Source organism: Mytilus edulis, chromosome 8, assembly GCF_963676685.1.
Source record: "Mytilus edulis chromosome 8, xbMytEdul2.2, whole genome shotgun sequence".
Lineage (NCBI taxonomy): Eukaryota > Metazoa > Mollusca > Bivalvia > Mytilida > Mytilidae > Mytilus > Mytilus edulis.
The window spans coordinates 36437222-36450760 of record NC_092351.1 but is presented as its reverse complement, the minus strand read 5'-3'; the positions used below and the strand labels follow the sequence as shown (position 1 = coordinate 36450760).

Sequence of the window (13539 nt, the reverse complement as noted above, 5' to 3'; positions counted from 1 at the left end):
TTTTCGACCAAATGCGGCTGCTTATTTATACAACCGAACAACCAAACGTCCGCACCCAATTTTAGCAAAGATATACTGTCGAACTGGAGATGTGAATATTTCTATACCCAATCAATCATTTGGTTTTGAAAACAATTTTAAAGGTATACATTAATACGACATCAACCCAACGACACATATCAATCAAAACATTAAGAGTCAACACACAGATTTTTGTTATAGAAAGAAACCTATACAGAATAAAAAGCCTAAACCGCAACAAGACTAAATAATACGGGAGCAGTGATTTTTTTTAGACAAAAATGCAAGTGTTCCGTAGAAATATTTCACGTACCATTTTTTTTTATTTCGATCGTTGAAAATTATAGCAGGTGTGATATAAATCAGTAGATTCAGGCCAAAACTATAATATGGAAATATAATATGAAAATTAAGCCTGCTTTGTACTAGACCGACACACTGAGATGGATTTTTAACGTGTAAGTTCACAAGCTAACAGTTCGAAAGAAAGAAAAAAACTCTTTGTTAGACCCGTTTGGGATTCGGACTAAAGTCCTCTCGCTGTTGAGGTGAATTTATTCTCACGAGACCAACCAGTAGAGAGGTCGCATGGTCATACCAAAAACTCGAGCATAATAAACAATACAGTTTAACAGAATTATCACCGTTACTAATGCGATTTTAAAGTCATGATCTTATCTAAATTAGATACCGTTATGTGATGTTGGTAACTACACGTATGAATAGAGATGGCCGACATCAGAGTAGATTGAGAGGACCATCGCTCTCTGCAAATTGAAAACTCTTCCTCAATGATGTTAGTGGTCCCACTGTAGCGAGCTGTTGCAAGGCTAAATTTCTATCCTTATTAAATCTTCTCTCATTATTCAGTGGTTACCGTATTTCAAGTTTACTTTTAATCTTATTGTCGAACGACTATTTGAAGTGCTTCCTATTATATTTAAAACTTGTGTTCTCGTTATGAACACGAATGAAATATTTGCCACTGGAGGTGACTGAGGCAAACAACAATGAATCACCATCACTAAAATATAAGTATTTGTTCTCACAAAATACTTTGTAATTAATTAGAAGAATGATGACAATTTCTCATCTATTCACGTTTTGATCGAGCCGCTTCAACCTCAAATCTTGCTGCATTGTTTTACATTTAGGCTACTAGTATTAAATACTATTGTATTCATTGAAGTTTACATGCGTAGTTTTTTTTATTCAAAAGGATAAATTAATATTTATAAATAAATTGGACTGAACAAACAACACTAATTATTTCGCATTTGCATGTAACGCAGTTTAGAAAAATAAAAGATTGGATTTTTTTTAGATTAGCACACATGCAACGCATCCCCACTTAGGAGTCCTCCAAAAAGGTAAAATTTACCTGTAAGGGAACATGCATGTCTGGTGTATGTATATCACTCGTTCCATCTACAATATACGGAAATGACACGACCGGGTATTGTAAAGCTTTGAGGGACTTTTAATGTCAAATTCATATCCCTGGGCGAAGAAATTACCAAGTTTGGAAAACACCGTGTGTACACTGACTTATAAAAGTGTTTATGTCTTACATGCTGTCTCGTCTGAGAATAAAAGTTTGAGCAGTTTTTGAAGGTAAAAAATAAAGGTTTAATATTATTGCAAAAGTCTGTGAATAATTGAAAATAGGACGTTCCGGAAAACACAAGTCGCTATATTAAATGCTTGTAAATCTCTGTTACATGTGATGCGCTTCTATTTAAATACCTTTCTGTTAATTAAGAAAGTGTAAAAACAGTTATTGAAATCCGGCTGAAAAAAGGGAAAACGAATAGTGACTATCTAACTTATTTTTCAAATATCGAATACACAAATAAATCTCTAACCATCCACGCTTACAATTTGTTTTTACTGATAGGTGTCTGCTGGCATTCGATTGGATATCAGTTTTATGTAGGCGTAACAATTCATCCCATTTATCCAATCAGCTGTCTTGTCGATCTCATACGGTTCACATGGTCTAGTTTTTTATAATGATAGCGATAAAAATTATTCGTGCAGAATATACATACACTATAAAACAAAAATATCCTGTCCAAAAATGACTTACGAGACACCATATTAACCAAATAACTATTTAAAAAATTAGACAGCATACATGTAAAATATTATCATTCATAACAATTACTATTTAAAAGGGAAAAATTATACTATTAGTATCATGGTCCCAGCATTTTAACAAATTTATCAAAACAGGACGTTGTTGCAATGGTTAAAGTTAAGCATTAAACAAAGAATTTTTGACCAATTTAAGCAGACTTGGAAATCAGAAATGGAGAATTCTCCAAAAGCATTATGTTACAAACTATTTAAAGAAAACTTTGAATTTGAAGAATATTTAGATTTATTACCTTATAAAGATAAAATAACGCTATGTAGGTTTAGAACTGGAAATCACCGGTTACCTATAGAAACCGGTAGATGGCGTAAAATTATTAGACAGGAAAGGTACTGTGTACTTTGTAATTCTCATGTGATAGGTGATGAATTTCACTATATTTTAAATTGTACAGCTCTAACAGAAAGTAGAAGAGCTTTTCTTTAACCTTACTATATAAGCCGAGTAAATGTTTTGAAATTCGGCAGTTTATTTATTTCAAAAAATATTCGTGTATTGAAAAATTTGTGTAAATTAATTAGAATTATCAATGTAGAAGTATGTTCTCCTGGTTGAACAATAATCTCTCATTCTTGTTGCTCGTTTTTGTGCAAACTTGTCATGCGCAAAATCTGTATGTTATTGTATGTAAAAATATCTTTCTTTGTACCATTTGCTTGGTTTTATAAGAAATAAAGAATCTTGTAATGGTGTGACTAGGACTTTACGGTGCGTCTAAAAATAACCTAGGCCGCCTCGGTGCACTATAAGCTCTCGAAACTGCACTAAGACCATGCATGATGGAACACTATAGCGAACTTTCTATACTAATGAAATGTCCATGTGTGGAAAAAAGATCTTACTATACACTGTACGGACATTTAGACTTATTCACTAGCTGTGATATACAGTAGAAGATTTAGCAAGGATAGCAAGGATACAAAAATTACGATATTAATAACGCTAAAAATTAAAAGGAAAGTGTACGCTATGTCGCCCGGAATCCGACACTGACCTAGCAAATTACGACATAATTAAACCATTAGCAACTTTGTAAAAAAATATATAGAAAAAATGTCTTTTCTTTTCCTTAAACTGGGAATATTATGATAATCAGATAAAGGTAATGTCTGTCAAAAAACGTATTTTACGAAATAATTGAAATCGGATTGAACAGATACTGGTGAGAACCCAACCACTTTAAAAGGGGGTCCCAACCGAGCATAAAAAAGGAGCGAGTTCCAACTGTATATATATGCCCCCTTTCAAATGCATTGATCGTCTAAAAAGTTTAAGATTCGACGGTTTTCTCCAACAATATGGTTTGATAAATTTCTTTCGAAGTTCATTATACTTTTCACATACTAAAATAAAATGATATTCATCTTCAATTACTTGTTTATCACACCATATTACAAAATCTCGGATATCTCTCAATATTATAAAATCGACAAGTTTCTATATTAAGTTAACAGACTGATTTATGCGGTATTTACAAATAAATGGTTTTATAAATATAATTTACAGCATGATTTAATACATCTATGCAACATACATTTAGGCGAGTCTTCAAAAAAATAGTTCATTTCACTATTAAGGCAGCAACCATTTGATTTTCTTGGGGGGGGGGGGGGTATTTTTTTTCCAAACATTTTTTTGGCGACAAATTTTTTTTCTTTCAATATTAGCATTACATATAGTGTCAGCTGAGGGTAAAACAAACATTTTTTTTCTCAGAGTCAAAAACAAATTATTTTTTTTCCAAAACTCGAAACAAACTTTTTTTTCCAAAAAAAACATAACCCCCCCCCCCCTTTCCACCCCCAGAAAATCAAATGGTTGCTTCCTAAAGCAACCGTTTAATCTATCTTTGAATTCAATTAAAAACAAGTTCACATTTTTTTTAACCTTAATGTAACCGTATGTTAAAGCGTTGTCATCCGTATCAATAAATTGTTTATCAAAATTGAAGTGCATGAGTATTATTAACGTCTGGGATGAGTGTGAGATTTCTCTGTTGATGGGAATAAACAAAATTTAGCTGAATTTGTATTATTCAAATTAATGAAAAGGCAAGCTAGTGTGTGTTTAAAATGATATTGTTGGAATGGATTTATAACATTAAAAATGTGTGTAACCGATTTTAGGTTGACTGCGAATTTGAAAATAATTTATTTGTGAAATCACATTCTTTAAGATGACATATTTTGTAAGTACGTTAACCTTTTATTCTAATTATAGTATCTTTGAAATGCATTTTATAGCTGACTATGCGGTATGTGCTTTGCTCATTGTTGACGGCCGTACGGTGACATATAGTTGTTAATGTCTGTGTAATTTTGGTCTCTTGTGGACAGTTGTCTCATTCGCAATCATACCACATCTTCTCTTGTATATTTATATAGCTGTTACTTACAACTGTCATGTGTACATGTTCCAGGCTCGTGCCGCTGAAAGAGGTCCCTTTTCAAGTTTGAAAATAGGTGAATAGGTCGGGAAAACTATCAGAAATATATATGATAAAAAAAACAGTAAAGTTCCCACTACTTTTTTGGTAAACTTTCTTGCTATTCCCGAATGTGTTTTTGTGATTTATGCAATTTTATTCATGGACTAGCTAGCATAAAGAATTACATGTACTTTAAATGTATAAAATAAATTTTTTCTACAATGATATATAATTAGGAATGGAAATTAAAAGCCTAATTCAAAAACATAAAAAGGATTTTTTTATTTGTATCTTTAAATATCCTCGAAAATAACTGCGTTTGAAAGCTTCTTTTAATATAATTTACACGTATATCGAAATGTGTTCATACCAATTGTCCCGCTTAATACCGAACCCGCGTAACCTTAAAAATTAAGACATTACACAATCAAAACATTACAATTTTGTTTATTACAGATATATTTTATCATATCCACGGTTGAATGCACAATATCCCCACCAAGAGAACCGTCTACGGTTAGAGGTGGGACGACAGCCTAGATGTCGTGTGCAAAAATAATAATCACTTGGTACGGTTTCAGCTTGCGTATTGTAATTTTAAATAGTATAGATCGATTCGTGTTTTAAAATCAAACAAACGCTACTGCTTGCACTGATGATCAAAAATTACTTTTATATATATATATATATATAAAAACAATGTATTTGTTACATGTTATTGGTATTAAATAGTATATTTTGAAGATCATATTCCGTAATGTTATGCCCTGAATTCTATTCGATGTCTATAAAGCAAATAAAATCTATTTGTACTCGTAACAAGAAGGAGAAAAGATTGGACTGCCTCTCTTCAATTTTGTCCAGTTACCAAAGTAAAATCAAAATTAAATTCTCCGACAATGCACATGTTGATATATTGTATATGTCATTCCAACACTTACACTTGTTCTTTTATTTGTGTGGCAAATTTAATGACCATTTTAATTCAAAGCTTGGATTTGCATCCTTCATTCTCCAGTACGTTTGAATTTCTACATACATCCAGTCAGTAATTAAAGTTGTGTGTTAAACGTCAATACGAAAGCAAACAATCCATAGTAAAAAAAGATATTTAGAGGGCACATATGTATCTTTCGTCTGACAGCACGTATACACCACAGTTATCGTAAATTATATAAACATATAAAAAAAAATCGTTTTTTTTTTTTTTTTTTAAGACAAAAAAGAGAAAAGAACTGATAAGTGCGGGTAATCCATGCGCCTTGCCTCCTTCATGTTTCGATATCTTAAAAATTAATTATTCTTTTATCTATTATAACACGTGAAAACTACACCGGTGAGTTCCATACATGTCATAAACTTACAGCTGGTCCTGAACATGCATGAAGTATTTGCCACTGGACTTTAAACAACAATCAATCACACTACAACTTATAGTATATATAGTTGTGAAATAAAAAATGTATATTATAATGATACATTTAGATGAATAAATAGAATACAAATACACACTACTTTATATAACTGACACAATTTAAAGGAATACTCTCTAAACTATATAGAGAAGCGAAACGTTTCTTTTGAATACTAAACAAACTTCCTAACAGTACATGTTTTTTTAATGGTTTTACATGCGGCGCTCAAATATTTTGCATGGTCTTTTGGTATATGATATTGTAAGAACCTTTAACGTTTAATAGATTCACATTCGTTACTTTGCTCAATATAAAAAAAAACATAAGCATTAATTTATATTAAAAACTGAAGGTCAGACATCACTAATACGTGTTCATTCATTCTTTATTAAAGTTTAGACCTTTTTATCAAGAATGATGATGAGAGTAATTGTAAAATATAATAGGCATGTACTTTCTTACGTTATGGATCATTGATTTTGTTACCTGTTGACCCGGTTGATTACTAGCACGTGCCATTGAACTCGACCGTTTTAACTAAAACAGATTTTATTTCAAATCAACGCCATATATATATAGACGACATATATATACAAAGTATATACAAAGTACTATATACATATTATATGGATAAGAAAATAAATATTATAAGGATATATTGTTTGAATGAAAATTTTTATACGGTGATATTTTAACACTGTCCCGACAGAGACTGAATGCAGTATATGATCAGGTTTCGGGATCCGGGAAGTCTTTTTTCGAATTTCCGAATGTCGGGAATATTTTTTTCCAACTTTAATAGAGTAACTCGCACAAAAAAAAATAAACATACCAAAAAAGCAACAGCTTCAACGGTAAACTAGGACATATATCAACAGAAAACGAATTAAAGAAACTGTCATGCATAAAACAAAAATATGCATGACTGTGTTAATTTGCCTCCGCTGCATTTCTGTGGATTGTCTCATTGGCAATCATACCACATCTCCTTAATTTTTTTAGGTTACGTTTAGGATTTTCCGTTACTAATCTTCAAATACAAAAAAACATTTTTACCGGTGTTCACAACATTTCAAGGTTAAATTTATGGCATACATTCTGGTGTGTATACAATTAACGTACGTCCTTGCATTTAACTATCAATATATATTTATATAAACTAACATTTATTAAAAAATAAACAACATATATATATATAGAAGAATAATTTATTAGTTTTTAACAAAACAAGAAAAGAAATAAAGAATTAACACAAGATTTAATCTTTTTTTTTTAATTAATCAAAATATACTTCAAATTCTAATAATAAAATACATATATACATGTATTAATCTAAAATGCATTATCGAGTAGAAGGGGCGCAACTCGTGGTATCAAACCGGTATACTGAACGGATCAAAACAGGGTCTGAAAATTTTGAACGTTCTTTTGTATCCATGGTCTGTTTTGGTCTGACACGGTCTTAACGGGTCTAAACAACCCGCTAGACGATTCAGTCTTTTCCGTCTTGATACGCCTTAACGAACTGATTTACCTGATGAGGCTATCGATCTGAACGGCGACTTAACTATCTGAAATATCTTGACGATTTTTTCTAGCGGTAAATCCAGTCAATCAAGATGTGATCAGACCAAAATGACCGTTTCAGACTGAAATCGTGCTACTAGTGATAACACGTAATTAAGATGATAAACAACGTCAGTACGCAAAATCTATACTTTAAGACCATCGTGTATTATGTGTGAAGTTGATACGGAATATTTATCAACAAGTTCTGGGTACCTTCCGATGAACTTTTTTAGAAAAAGGACGAGACGTTCTTTGACATACCCCTGGTTCATCAACTTTCTGCTCAGACACTGGTGACGTTTTACAAAGTCTGAGTAGGAGCTGCAAGCTCTTGAAAACCGAATAAGTTGGGAAATGTATATTCCATATGCAGGTGAAGTTGGTATGTTGCTACTAAGGTGGGGGAAATTGATAATTTCAAAATCAAAATCGTCTCGTTTGTCATAGATTCTGGTACTAAGATGACTGTGTATGTCAAATTCGAGGTATAAGTCTAAAAATGAGGCGGATGAAGCCGTGTCTGTTGTCTCTTTAATTTCTAGTTCTGGTGGATATATTAATGGAACCCAATCAGAAAAGTTAGGATTGTTAATGGAAAGAACATCATCAATATATCTGAAAGTGAAATTAAATAACCTGGCTTCTTTGATCTTCTTGTTTTTGACAAGTGTCTGAAGGAACTCCGATTCATATGAAAACAAGAAGAGGTCAGCAAGGAGAGGCGCGCAGTTCGTTCCCATAATAATGTATTCAAAATTTTACAAACCATTTCATTTATACTTTTCTGCGATCTTAAATAATTAATTAAAATTATTTCTACAGGTGTTAACTATCTTAACTTAATTAATAAAGTAAAACGGCATTAATTTTCAATTTACAATTGGTTAATGTACAAAGGAAAGCAACTTTAGTTGTTTTACAAAGGGGGAACATTGGCAGATTAATGGTGCAAAATCAGCAGGTGCCATATCAACAGGTGGGTGATCAAGACCCGTCTCAAAAAAACAGGAGTAATCTGATTTGATATGAACTTTTACAGACTTTCTGTTTCATCTGTAGGTTGCACTTTGTATATTCATTAGTATCGCCTCCTTTGGAGAAATATATTATAATCAAAGATATGTGTTAACGTACTGGTTCCCATGATCTTTGTCTTTCATCTCATAGAAACATAACTTTGGAATGTTATTAATATAGAGAAACATGGTAACGCCTAAAATTTAATTCTTAGAAGGTCCAAATGTGGTCAATGGTGGAGGTAGGGGAAGTATAGAAATTTTAGTATAAGTTTTTAAACTCCTAGAAGTTCAGGTCATATACATGTTAAAAATATTACTCATTTTCCTATATTTTGACCTTTGAATACATTAGCAGTGCATATCAACTTTCCGTTCTGGGATATCGTTTTCACGAAACTTCATAGTAAAAGTGGCACAGTTTAAGCCGCACAGGGAGTTTCTGTGGGAAATTGCATTGTTTATATTAACAGAATTGCAACCTATGAGGTTCATTAGAATTTTTGGTTTTACGAAAATATAAGGACCCTCCCCCTCCACGATTTCTATAATAATTATAGTTCCATTGTTAACACATGAACTGCGGTTATTCCAACTGAACGTACTGACAATCAAAAACATGCACTAAGAGGTTAATCTTTCAGACTCAGACATAATGATTAACATTGGGAAATAGAGTAAATGATAAACAAAATAAAATTGGAAGTAGAAAGGGTATTTTAGCGAAAAATATCTACTAGTATTCAGTTTCATAAGTTTTCTTTTCTGAATTAGAAGCCAAGTATTTTGAACAACGCTTCATAATTTGAATTAAACAACTTATCTATTGATAAACAATAACTGGTTTCTCTCTTGAAGGAACATTCACTGGTGGTAAGCGGATGGTCGTAACTAAAAGTTACGACCATCCGGAGATGGGAGACAACTCTAGGGATAAGTTTTTCTTTTCCGATTTTCGTGCAGTAAAATGTTCATTTGAGTCAAGCCGCTTGTCTCATACATACTATTCGGTGGTTCGGAGATATTGAAACCAAATTTGATGCATTAAAACATGCCAATTTTCGTAAAATAGTCATTCAAAAATTCGAGCATGATGGTCGTAACTAAAAAAACAAAAATGTTGAGGATGGTCGTAACGAAAATTTGTGATGGTCGTAACTCTGTTTTAAATACAACCGAATAAGGCAAGTTAAGAGTTTTAAACGTGTCTTTTATTGTATGCATATATTATATGTTGTATTTCTGAAGATTTTTTAATTTTTTTACATACAACGTAAAATAAAGCAATTTCAATCCGTGTAACACTTATCAATTAAAATTTTTAAAAAAGTTTTCAAATATTAGTTTGGGGGAATTTTGATTAAAGTTTCAAATTGGTTTAAAATTCCAAATTTTTAAAATGTTTTGGACCGAACAAGGCAAGTCAAGAGTTTTAAACGTGTCTTTTATTATATGAATATATTATATTATATATTGTGAAGTTGTTTTCACCAATGATAAAATCTAAAGGGGGTGAAGAGAGGGGTACCTGTAAAGTGCGAAACGGAAGAAAATTGGAACGAATCGAACGAAACAATACAAAATGAAATGACAGTCATATATACTGAAAATATAATGTATAAAACTAGCCAGAGGCAAATAGTTGAATTAATGTATAAGCAATTAAATTCACCAACAATGTAAATTTCCCAAAAGTGGAGAATTCATTTTAAAACAAGAAACACAGCCTTGGTTATGGTAATTCTTAGTTAGAAATCAAAAGCACGAAATGTATCAAATCATTTTTAATTACAAAATAAATGATTTTAAGGAAAGGCATTTTTAGTAAAATGGACATCACATGAAATAACAGTATCCTGGGGTTTTTTTTTCTTCTTTAGATTTTGCATCTTTGTTAAAGATAAACATTGTAAAAACTTTTTGAGGATGTACCTACTAGTTGCTTTTTTTTAAATCTACAATTTAAGATTAATTCATTGAGTCGAAAGAGCATTATCAGTAAGGAGTCAAAATAATCTAAAAGTTAATATTGATAGGTTATGAAGGTCGTTATCTAGACTAGACCATTCCCGCGAATTCGCAGGTCTGTACCTGAGTTAAAGAACATACGCTTTATTTTTAGCCTGGATTATTGGAAGTCATATTGTTATTTGGTGAAATCAAGCTGATAATAAGGTGGACAGTTATGTCCATTACGAAGTCCATGAGTAGCGTGTATCCATTCATACAATATAAACATATAACATACACATAATGTTCAATCTGCATACCGTGGGGTTTGTATGTGATAGTCGCCGCAGTACATTTAGTTCTACCTAAGTCTCTGACATATTATCCTGGTTACAAGCTTAAGCCTGGCTTCAAACTAGTATTTTATTTTACTCTTAAAGTAAGCGCGTGTAGAAGTGTAAAATATATATATCAACACTATTCCTACTTTCGAGAGATTAATACAATTTTCATTGCGACACAATGGATTCAGTTTTCATTCCGTACCAATTCTTAGAACTAATATCAATGATATACCGCTATATATAATCATTATGTAATCGATAACCAATAGACAGCACGTTAAAAAATCCTAGGTTGAGTTCAATATCGTAGCGGCTACGTAGCTGCTATCAATATCTATGTAGCAACTAGTCTATAGCTACACGTTCAATAGTCAAAATCTACGTAGCACTATACGTAGCTGCTACGATATTGAACTCAACACAGGACTCCGAAGTGTATTTGTGGATTTAATTTCCGCATAAACCACCAAAAGCCGAATATTTGAAGGCCTATAGTTTATAAGAATTGCAATAGCTGATTAAAAGTTAACGATGATTGTTCAGAATTGTACGTTTAATAATTTCATCTGCCGACATGATTGCAGAAAAAAAGTAGAAAAAAAAATATGAGTGAACACACGTGCATTTGATAATTTTATGCCTTAACGTACAGTAAAAAATATTAATACTCAACCCAAACATACTTTTTGGCTTAATGCGAGTTGAACAGTTTTCATTGTTCCTCCTAAATGATGAGCGTTTTGAATACATCAGAACTGTGTGTGTTTAATAATTCTCTAGCTCAATTTCTGCATACCATTATCATGGTAACAAATAATATTGTTTGTAACAAATCATGTATGACATCTGAGTTTATTACTTTTACTTTTAAAATACATTAATAAAAGTTTGTCTAAATACTCGAGTTACGGTCATCTTTCAAAGTTACGACCATCATCCAAAATATTATAGTTGAATTTACGACCATCACACATTTAAAGTTACGACCATCATGCTCCAACTTTTGAATGACTATTTTACGAAAATTGGAATGATTTTGTCTATCAAATTTGGTTTCAATATCAACGCACTCACGATAAGTGTATATGAGACCAGCGGTTTGGCTCACATGAACCTTTTACTGTACGTAAATATGAAAAGAAAAACTTATCCCTAGAGTTGTCTCCCATTTCCGGATGGTCGTAACTTTTAGTTACGACCATCCGCTTACCACCAGTGAACATTGAACAGGAAATGATAGAAAACAAAAGGCTGGTACAAGAAGTTCAGCAATTAAAATATGAAGTCGAGTAAAATAAAAACATATCAAAGTACGTACTGGTATTATAAAAAACATATTTTACCAATATGTTGAAAAAATAATTCTTTGGCATATTCGTATGTCCTTAAAACTTACACACACTGCGTTTATTGGCGTATTAGACATTTATTATGCAAATTATTGAGAAATAGCAACCAAACATGTGTAAACATACATAATAACAGACACACAACAGAACTGACTTAAGTTTTCATTTGTACATAAAATAGGCCGTTAGTTTTCTCGTTAGATTTGTGTTACACGTGTCATTTTGGGGCATAATATAGCTGACTATGAGGTATGGGCTTTACTCATTGGTGAAGTCCGTACAATTTTAATTTTGATAATTGTTAATTTCCGTGTTATTGGTCATTTGTAGAGATTTGTCTCATTGAAATCATGCTACATCTTCTTTTTTAATTTTTTTTTTGGGAAAAAATCCTTATGTCAAATTGACTAGTACAAATGAGAGGAAAGCAGTCGTTTGAATTTAGTGTAACAAAATATTAACAGATGCTTTATTTCTTTTGTCTTTACGGGAGTTTTTTGTATCAACACTTCTTTAACGGAAAACAAAAACATGTCTGCCAAAAATATCAATCAACCAAACTCGAAAAATCTTGTCAATGTAAAGTCCAATATTTTGATAAAGTTGTGTTATTTTAAATAAAAAAAAACTCCTCATAGATATAATGCTAAACGATAAAAGACCAACAACAGCCACACACCCTACACAAAAAATAAAATAAAAAATCACCACGATGTCCGCCTAAAATTTGGAGGGTCTAAATTATGTATATTTTGGAACGTTTTGTCTTCTTCATCAAAGGTACCGTATTTAAATTAGGAAAACATTCCATGGTCCAAACGATTTCTGTAATTATCTTGGTTTAATACGAACATTACGTTATTCAAAATGAAATTATTGTCATTAAATGAAAAATGTATGAAAAGGAGAATTTATCCTGCAGTTAAAACCAATATTGGAATAAATATATATGATGATAAAAAGAGTAATAATTAAAACATTAAAATATGGCAAAGGTTTAAAAAAAAAAAGAAGAGGAAAACAAATCACCTTTCCGGGCTAACAAAAAGTTTTTCATTATGTAAAGCATTAAAGAGAAAAATCATGATTTTAAATAAAAAAATGTGTTTTCTCTAACTTAATGTTTTCTTTCCAGAAGTCAAATTGAACAGAAAAAAATCTAGAAATTAAAAGTCTAGAGCAACAATTCGAGAAAACTAAGATGGAATTGAAGTATGTTTTTAGTTTAAGGGTTATCAGGATCGTTCAAACTAAATAAAATTAAATTAAAAAAATACATGTTGCACTTT

The 13539-nt window shown here is 31.6% G+C and overlaps 1 protein-coding gene across 2 annotated transcripts in view; it reads right to left on the bottom strand.

The window, feature by feature from the left end:
* LOC139486786 (ragulator complex protein LAMTOR1-like) overlaps positions 1–13539 on the bottom strand; it is a 513831-nt gene that overhangs the window by 272343 nt on the left and 227949 nt on the right. The gene's annotated exons all lie outside the window — the stretch shown is intronic.